This window comes from Schistocerca gregaria, unplaced genomic scaffold (assembly GCF_023897955.1).
Source record: "Schistocerca gregaria isolate iqSchGreg1 unplaced genomic scaffold, iqSchGreg1.2 ptg000422l, whole genome shotgun sequence".
NCBI lineage: Eukaryota > Metazoa > Arthropoda > Insecta > Orthoptera > Acrididae > Schistocerca > Schistocerca gregaria.
Window position 1 is genome coordinate 884014 of NW_026061853.1, and position 9788 is coordinate 893801.

Below are 9788 nucleotides of genomic sequence, written 5' to 3' on the forward strand. Positions count from 1 at the left end.
CACATTCTCCCACATACCGCGCCTGCTAGTTCTTCTTTCATGCAAAATCTTAAGGTCCTAGCTCATGTCCAAGGCACGAAAGAAGTATAAAAAGTCAATAATCGATAACTAATCATTGAATTGAACTACTTATTACTGGCTATTACATCAACCTAGAAGTTTCATCTGTGTTCTACTACGGTGCTTTTACTGTCTCCGCATACCGCAGCACGCGACATAGATTTGCAGACGATAAATGTAAGCGTTTCAGAGAGAAGAGAGGCCAATGTGAAGATCTGGCTTTAAGTCGATTCGATAACAAATGACGAAAACGATAGGATTTCTCAGGTTTTTACTACTTATGAACACTTTTCACACTCTCCCGTGCAACGCGGCTGCTAGATATTCCTTCATGCAAAATCTTAAGGTCCTATCTCATGTACAAGAAACCAAAGCCGGCTAAAAAGTCAATAATCATAAACTAAAACTTGAATTGTACTATTTCTTACTTGCTATTACATCAACTTAGAAGCTTCATCTGTGTCTACTACGGTGCTTTTAGTGTCTCTGCATACCGCAGCATGTGACATGGGATTGCTGACGATAAATGTAACCGTTTCAGAGAGAAGAGCGGCTAATGTGACGATCTGGCTTTATGTCGATTTGATAACAAATGTCGAAAACGGACTGATTTCTCAGGTTTTTACTACATATGAACAGTTTTCACATTATCCCGTGCAACGCTACTGCTTCACCTCATTTCACGCCAAATCTTAAGGTCCAAGCTCATGTCAAAGGACCAAAGAAGGTTAAACATTCAATAATCGGTAACTAAAACTTGAATTGTACTACTTCTTATTGGCTATTGCAGCAATTTAGAAGCTTCATCTGTGTTCTACTATGGTTCTTTTAGTATCTCCGCATACCGCAGCACGCGACATAGTCTTGCAGACGATAAATGTAACCGTTTCAGACAGAAGAGCGGCCAATGTGACGATCTGGATTTAAGTCGATTTCATAACAAATGACGAAAGCAGAAGGATTTCTCAGGTTTTTACTACACATGAACAGTTTTCACATCCACCCGTGGAACGCGTCTGCTAGTCCTCATTTCATGCAAAATCTTAAGGTCCTAGCCCATATCCAAGGCACAAAAGAAGGGTAAAAAGTCAATAATCCATAACTAAAACTTGAATTGTACTACTTCTTACTGGCTATTACATCAACTTGGAAGTTTCACCTGTGTTCTACTATGGTGCTTTTAGTGTCTCCGCATACCGCAGCACGCGACATTGCTTTGCAGACGATAAATGTAACCGTTTCAGTCAGAAGAGTGGCCAATGTGACGATCTGGCTATAAGTCGATTTGGTAACAAATGACGAAAACGGACCGATTTCTCAGGTTTTTACTACATATGAACACGTTCCACATTCTCCCGTGCAACGAGGCTGCTAGTTCTTCTTTCATACAAAATCTTAAGGTCCTAGCTCATGTCAACGGCTCCAGAGTAGGGTAAAAATTCAATAATGGATAACTAAAACTTGAATTGTACTACTCCTTACTGGCGATTACATCAACTTAGAAGTTTCATCTGTGTTCTACTATGGAGGTTTTAGTGTCTCCGCTTACCTCAGCACGCGACATAACTTTGCATACGACAAATGTAACCGTTTCAGAGAGAAGAGCGTATAATGTTACGATCTGGCTTTATGTCTATTCGATAACAAATGAAGAAAACGGACGGATTTCTCAGGTTTTTATTACATATGAACATTTTTCACATTCTACCATGCAACGCGACTGCTAGTTCTCCTTTCATTCAAAATCTTAAGGTCCTAGCTCATGTCCAAGGCACGAAAGAAGTATAAAAAGTCAATAATCGATAACTAAATATTGAATTGAACTACTTATTACTGGCTATTACATCAATTTAGAAGCTTCATCAGTGTTCTACTATGGTGCTTTTAGTGTCTCCGCATAGCGCAGCACGCGACATACCTTTGCAGACGATAAGTACAACCGTTGCAGAGAGAAGAGCGGCTAATGTGACGATCTGGCTTTAAGTCGATTCGATACAAATGACGAAAACGGACCGGTTTATCACGTTTTTACTACATATGAACACGTATCACATTCTCCCGTGCAACGCAGCTGCTAGTGCTCCTTTCATGCAAAATCTTAAGGTTCTAGCTCATATCCAAGGCAAGAAAGAAGAGTAAAAAGTCCATAATCGATAACTAAAACTTGAATAGTACTACTTATTACTGGCTATTACATCATCTTAGAAGCTTCATCTGTGTTCTACTATGGTGCTTTTAGTGTCTCCACATACCGCAGCACGCGACATAGCTTTGCAGACGATAAGTACAACCGTTTCAGAGAGAAGAGCGGCTAATGTGACGATCTGGCTTTAAGTCGATTCGATAACAACTGACGAAAACGGACGGATTTCTCAGGTTTTTACTACATATGAACACTTTTCACATTCTCCCGTGCAACGCGGCTGTTTGTCCTCCTAGTCCAAGTCCTAGCTCATGTCAAAGGCACCAAAGAAGAGTAAAAATTCAATAATTGATACCTAAAACTTAAATTGTACTACTTCGTATTGGCTGTTTCATCAACTTAGAAGGTTCATCTGTTCTACTATGGTGATTTTAGTTTCTCCGCATACCGCAGCACGCGACAAAGCTTTGCAGACGATAAATGTAAACTTTTCAGAGAGAAGAGTGGCCAATGTGACGGTCTGGCTATAAGTCGATTCGATAACAAGTGACGAAAACAGACGCATTGCTCATGTTTTTTCTACATATGAAAACTCTTCACATTCTCCCGTTGAACGTGGCTACAATCATCCTTTCATGCAAAATCTTAAGGTCCTTGCTCATGTCCAAGGCACCAAAGAAGGATAAAAAGTCAATAATCGGTAAGTAAAACTTGAATTGTTCTACTTCGTATAGGCTATTACATCAATTTTGAAGCTTCATCTGTGTTCTACTATGGTGCTTTTAGTTTCTCCGCATACCGCAGCACGCGACACAGCTTTGCAAACGATAAATGTAACTGTTTCCGAGATAAGAGCGCCCAATAAGACGATCTGGCTTTAAGTCGAATTGATAACAAATGACGAAAACGGACGGATTTCTCCGGTTTTTACTACATATGAAGACTTTGACATTCTCCCGTGCAACGCGGCTGCTAGTCGTCCTTTCATGCAAAATCTTGAGGTCCTAGTTCATGTCCAAGGCACCAAAGAAGGGTAAAAATTCAATAATCGAAAAATAAAACTTGAATTGTACTACACCTTACTGGCTATTACGTCAAGTTAGATGTTTCATCTGTGTTCTACTATTGTGCTTTTTTGGTCTCCGCATACCGCAGCAAGCGACATAGCTTTGCAGACGGTAAACTAAACCGTTTCAGAGAGAAGAGCGGCCAATGTGACGATCTGGCTTTAATTCGATTCGATAGCAAATGACGAAAACGGACGGATTTCTCAGGTTTTTACTACATATGAACACTTTTCACATTCTCCCCTGCAAAGCGGGTGTTAGTCCTCCTTTCATGCAAAATCTTAAGGTTCTAGCTCGTGTCCAAGGCACCCAAGAATGGTAATAAGTCAATAATCGATAACTAGAACTTGAATTGTACTGCTTCTTACTGGCTATTACAAACACATAGAAGCTTCTTCTGGGTTCTACTGTGGAGCTTTTAGTGTCTCCACATACCATAGCTCGCGACATACACTCCTGGAAATGGAAAAAAGAACACATTGACACCGGTGTGTCAGACCCACCATACTTGCTCCGGACACTGCGAGAGGGCTGTACAAGCAATGATCACACGCACGGCACAGCGGACACACCAGGAACCGCGGTGTTGGCCGTCGAATGGCGCTAGTTGCGCAGCATTTGTGTACCGCCGCCGTCAGTGTCAGCCAGTTTGCCGTTGCATACGCAGCTCCATCGCAGTCTTTGACACTGGTAGCATGACGCGACAGCGTGGACGTGAACCGTATGTGCAGTTGACGGACTTTGAGCGAGGGCGTATAGTGGGTATGCGGGAGGCCGGGTGGACGTACCGCCGTATTGCTCAACACGTGGGGCGTGAGGTCATCACAGTACATCGATGTTGTCGCCAGTGGTCGGCGGAAGGTGCACGTGCCCGTCGACCTGGGACCGGACCGCAGCGACGCACGGATGCACGCCAAGACCGTAGGATCCTACGCAGTGCCGTAGGGTACCGCACCGCCACTTTCCAGCAAATTAGGGACACTGTTGCTCCTATAGTATCGGCGAGGACCATTCGCAACCGTCTCCATGAAGCTGGGCTACGGTCCCGCACACCGTAAGGCCGTCTTCCGCTCACGCCCCAACATTGTGCAGCCCTCCTCCAGTGGTGTCGCGACAGGCGTGAATGGAGGGACGAATGGAGACGTGTCGTCTTCAGCGATGAGAGTCGCTTCTGCCTTGGTGCCAATGATGGTCGTATGCGTGTTTGGCGCCGTGCAGGTGAGCGCCACAATCAGGACTGCATACGACCGAGGCACACAGGGCCAACACCCGGCATCATGGTGTGGGAGCGATCCCCTACACTGGCCGTACACCTCTGGTGATCGTCGAGGGGACACTGAATAGCGCACGGTACATCCAAACCGTCATCGAACCCATCGTTATACCATTCCTAGACCGGCAAGGAGACTTGCTGTTCCAACAGGACAATGCACGTCTTCATGTATCCCGTGCCACCCAACGTGCTCTAGAAGGTGTAAGTCAACTACCCTGGCCAGCAAGATCTCCGGATCTGTCCCCCATTGAGCATGTTTGGCACTGGATGAAGTGTTGTCTCACGCGGTCTGCACGTCCAGCACGAACGCTGGTCCAACTGAAGCGCCAGGTGGAAATGGCATGGCAAGCCGTTCCACAGGACTACATCCAGCATCTCTACGATCGTCTCCATGGGAGAATAGCAGCCTGCATTGCTGCGAAAGGTGGATATACACTGTACTAGTGCCGACATTGTGCATGCACTGTTGCCTGTGTCTATGTGCCTGTGGTTCTGTCAGTGTGATCATGTGATGTAACTGAACCCAGGAATGTGTCAATAAAGTTTCCCCTTTGTGGGACAATGAATTCACGGTGTTCTTATTTCAATTTCCAGGAGTGTAGCTTTGCAGACGATAAATGTAACCGTTTCAGAGAGAAGAGCGGCCAATGTGACAATCTGGCTTTAAGTCGATTCGACAACAAATGACGAAACCGGACAGTTTTTTCAGGTTTTTACTACATATGAACAATTTTCACATTCTCCCGTTTTACATTCTCTCTTAAGGTCCAAGCTCATGTCCAGGGCACCAAAGAAGGATAAAAAGTCAATAATCGATAACTAAAACTTGAATATTACTACTTCTTACTTGCTATTACATCAACTTAGAACCTGCCTCTGTGTTCTACTATGGTGCTTTTAGTGTCTCAGCATACCGCAGCATGAGACATAGGTTTGCAGACGATAAATGTAAACGGTTTAGAGAGAAGTGCGGCCACTGTGACGATCTGGCTTTATGTCGATTTGATAACAAATGACGAAAACGGACGGATTTCTCAGGTTTTTACTACATAGGAACACTTTTCAAATTCTCCCGTGCAACGCGGCAGGTAGTCCTCGTTTCATGCAAAATCTTAAGTTCCTAGCCCATGTCCAAGGCACAAAAGAAGGGTAAAAATCCAATAATCCATAACTAAAACTTGAATTGTACCACTTCTTACTGGCTATTACATCATCGTGGAAGTTTCACCTGTGTTCTACTATGGTGCTTTTAGTGTCTCCGCGTACCGCAGCAAGCGACATAGCTTTACAGACGATAAATGCAACCGATTCAGACAGATGAGCGGCCAATGTGACGATCTGGCTATCAGTCGATTTGATACCAAATGACGAAAACGGAAGGATTTCTCATGTTTTTACTACATACGAACACGTTTCATATGCTCCCGTGCAACGCGGATGCTAGTTCGTCTTTCATGGAAAATCTTAAGGTACTAGCTCATGTCCAAGGCACGAAAGAAGTATAAATAGTCCATAATCGATAACTAATCATTGAATTGAACTACTTATTACTGGCAATTACATCAATTTAGAAGTTTCATCTGTGTTCTATTATGGTGCTTTTAGTGTCGCCGCATACCGCAGCACACGACATAGCTTTGACAACGATAAATGTAACCGTTTCAGAGAGAAGAGCGGCAAATGTGACGATCTTGCTTTAAGTCGATTTGATAACAAATGACGAAAACGGACGGATTTCTCAGGTTTTTTGTACATATGAACACGTTTCACATTCTCCCACATACCGCGCCTGCTAGTTCTTCTTTCATGCAAAATCTTAAGGTCCTAGCTCATGTCCAAGGCACGAAAGAAGTATAAAAAGTCAATAATCGATAACTAATCATTGAATTGAACTACTTATTACTGGCTATTACATCAACCTAGAAGTTTCATCTGTGTTCTACTACGGTGCTTTTACTGTCTCCGCATACCGCAGCACGCGACATAGATTTGCAGACGATAAATGTAAGCGTTTCAGAGAGAAGAGAGGCCAATGTGAAGATCTGGCTTTAAGTCGATTCGATAACAAATGACGAAAACGATAGGATTTCTCAGGTTTTTACTACTTATGAACACTTTTCACACTCTCCCGTGCAACGCGGCTGCTAGATATTCCTTCATGCAAAATCTTAAGGTCCTATCTCATGTACAAGAAACCAAAGCCGGCTAAAAAGTCAATAATCATAAACTAAAACTTGAATTGTACTATTTCTTACTTGCTATTACATCAACTTAGAAGCTTCATCTGTGTCTACTACGGTGCTTTTAGTGTCTCTGCATACCGCAGCATGTGACATGGGATTGCTGACGATAAATGTAACCGTTTCAGAGAGAAGAGCGGCTAATGTGACGATCTGGCTTTATGTCGATTTGATAACAAATGTCGAAAACGGACTGATTTCTCAGGTTTTTACTACATATGAACAGTTTTCACATTATCCCGTGCAACGCTACTGCTTCACCTCATTTCACGCCAAATCTTAAGGTCCAAGCTCATGTCAAAGGACCAAAGAAGGTTAAACATTCAATAATCGGTAACTAAAACTTGAATTGTACTACTTCTTATTGGCTATTGCAGCAATTTAGAAGCTTCATCTGTGTTCTACTATGGTTCTTTTAGTATCTCCGCATACCGCAGCACGCGACATAGTCTTGCAGACGATAAATGTAACCGTTTCAGACAGAAGAGCGGCCAATGTGACGATCTGGATTTAAGTCGATTTCATAACAAATGACGAAAGCAGAAGGATTTCTCAGGTTTTTACTACACATGAACAGTTTTCACATCCACCCGTGGAACGCGTCTGCTAGTCCTCATTTCATGCAAAATCTTAAGGTCCTAGCCCATATCCAAGGCACAAAAGAAGGGTAAAAAGTCAATAATCCATAACTAAAACTTGAATTGTACTACTTCTTACTGGCTATTACATCAACTTGGAAGTTTCACCTGTGTTCTACTATGGTGCTTTTAGTGTCTCCGCATACCGCAGCACGCGACATTGCTTTGCAGACGATAAATGTAACCGTTTCAGTCAGAAGAGTGGCCAATGTGACGATCTGGCTATAAGTCGATTTGGTAAAAAATGACGAAAACGGACCGATTTCTCAGGTTTTTACTACATATGAACACGTTCCACATTCTCCCGTGCAACGAGGCTGCTAGTTCTTCTTTCATACAAAATCTTAAGGTCCTAGCTCATGTCAACGGCTCCAGAGTAGGGTGAAAATTCAATAATGGATAACTAAAACTTGAATTGTACTACTCCTTACTGGCGATTACATCAACTTAGAAGTTTCATCTGTGTTCTACTATGGAGGTTTTAGTGTCTCCGCTTACCTCAGCACGCGACATAACTTTGCATACGACAAATGTAACCGTTTCAGAGAGAAGAGCGTATAATGTTACGATCTGGCTTTATGTCTATTCGATAACAAATGAAGAAAACGGACGGATTTCTCAGGTTTTTATTACATATGAACATTTTTCACATTCTACCATGCAACGCGACTGCTAGTTCTCCTTTCATTCAAAATCTTAAGGTCCTAGCTCATGTCCAAGGCACGAAAGAAGTATAAAAAGTCAATAATCGATAACTAAATATTGAATTGAACTACTTATTACTGGCTATTACATCAATTTAGAAGCTTCATCAGTGTTCTACTATGGTGCTTTTAGTGTCTCCGCATAGCGCAGCACGCGACATACCTTTGCAGACGATAAGTACAACCGTTGCAGAGAGAAGAGCGGCTAATGTGACGATCTGGCTTTAAGTCGATTCGATACAAATGACGAAAACGGACCGGTTTATCACGTTTTTACTACATATGAACACGTATCACATTCTCCCGTGCAACGCAGCTGCTAGTGCTCCTTTCATGCAAAATCTTAAGGTTCTAGCTCATATCCAAGGCAAGAAAGAAGAGTAAAAAGTCCATAATCGATAACTAAAACTTGAATAGTACTACTTATTACTGGCTATTACATCATCTTAGAAGCTTCATCTGTGTTCTACTATGGTGCTTTTAGTGTCTCCACATACCGCAGCACGCGACATAGCTTTGCAGACGATAAGTACAACCGTTTCAGAGAGAAGAGCGGCTAATGTGACGATCTGGCTTTAAGTCGATTCGATAACAACTGACGAAAACGGACGGATTTCTCAGGTTTTTACTACATATGAACACTTTTCACATTCTCCCGTGCAACGCGGCTGTTTGTCCTCCTAGTCCAAGTCCTAGCTCATGTCAAAGGCACCAAAGAAGAGTAAAAATTCAATAATTGATACCTAAAACTTAAATTGTACTACTTCGTATTGGCTGTTTCATCAACTTAGAAGGTTCATCTGTTCTACTATGGTGATTTTAGTTTCTCCGCATACCGCAGCACGCGACAAAGCTTTGCAGACGATAAATGTAAACTTTTCAGAGAGAAGAGTGGCCAATGTGACGGTCTGGCTATAAGTCGATTCGATAACAAGTGACGAAAACAGACGCATTGCTCATGTTTTTTCTACATATGAAAACTCTTCACATTCTCCCGTTGAACGTGGCTACAATCATCCTTTCATGCAAAATCTTAAGGTCCTTGCTCATGTCCAAGGCACCAAAGAAGGATAAAAAGTCAATAATCGGTAAGTAAAACTTGAATTGTTCTACTTCGTATAGGCTATTACATCAATTTTGAAGCTTCATCTGTGTTCTACTATGGTGCTTTTAGTTTCTCCGCATACCGCAGCACGCGACACAGCTTTGCAAACGATAAATGTAACTGTTTCAGAGAGAAGAGCGCCCAATAAGACGATCTGGCTTTAAGTCGAATTGATAACAAATGACGAAAACGGACGGATTTCTCAGGTTTTTACTACATATGAAGACTTTGACATTCTCCCGTGCAACGCGGCTGCTAGTCGTCCTTTCATGCAAAATCTTGAGGTCCTAGCTCATGTCCAAGGCACCAAAGAAGGGTAAAAATTCAATAATCGAAAAATAAAACTTGAATTGTACTACACCTTACTGGCTATTACGTCAAGTTAGATGTTTCATCTGTGTTCTACTATTGTGCTTTTTTGGTCTCCGCATACCGCAGCAAGCGACATAGCTTTGCAGACGGTAAACTAAACCGTTTCAGAGAGAAGAGCGGCCAATGTGACGATCTGGCTTTAATTCGATTCGATAACAAATGACGAAAACGGACGGATTTCTCAGG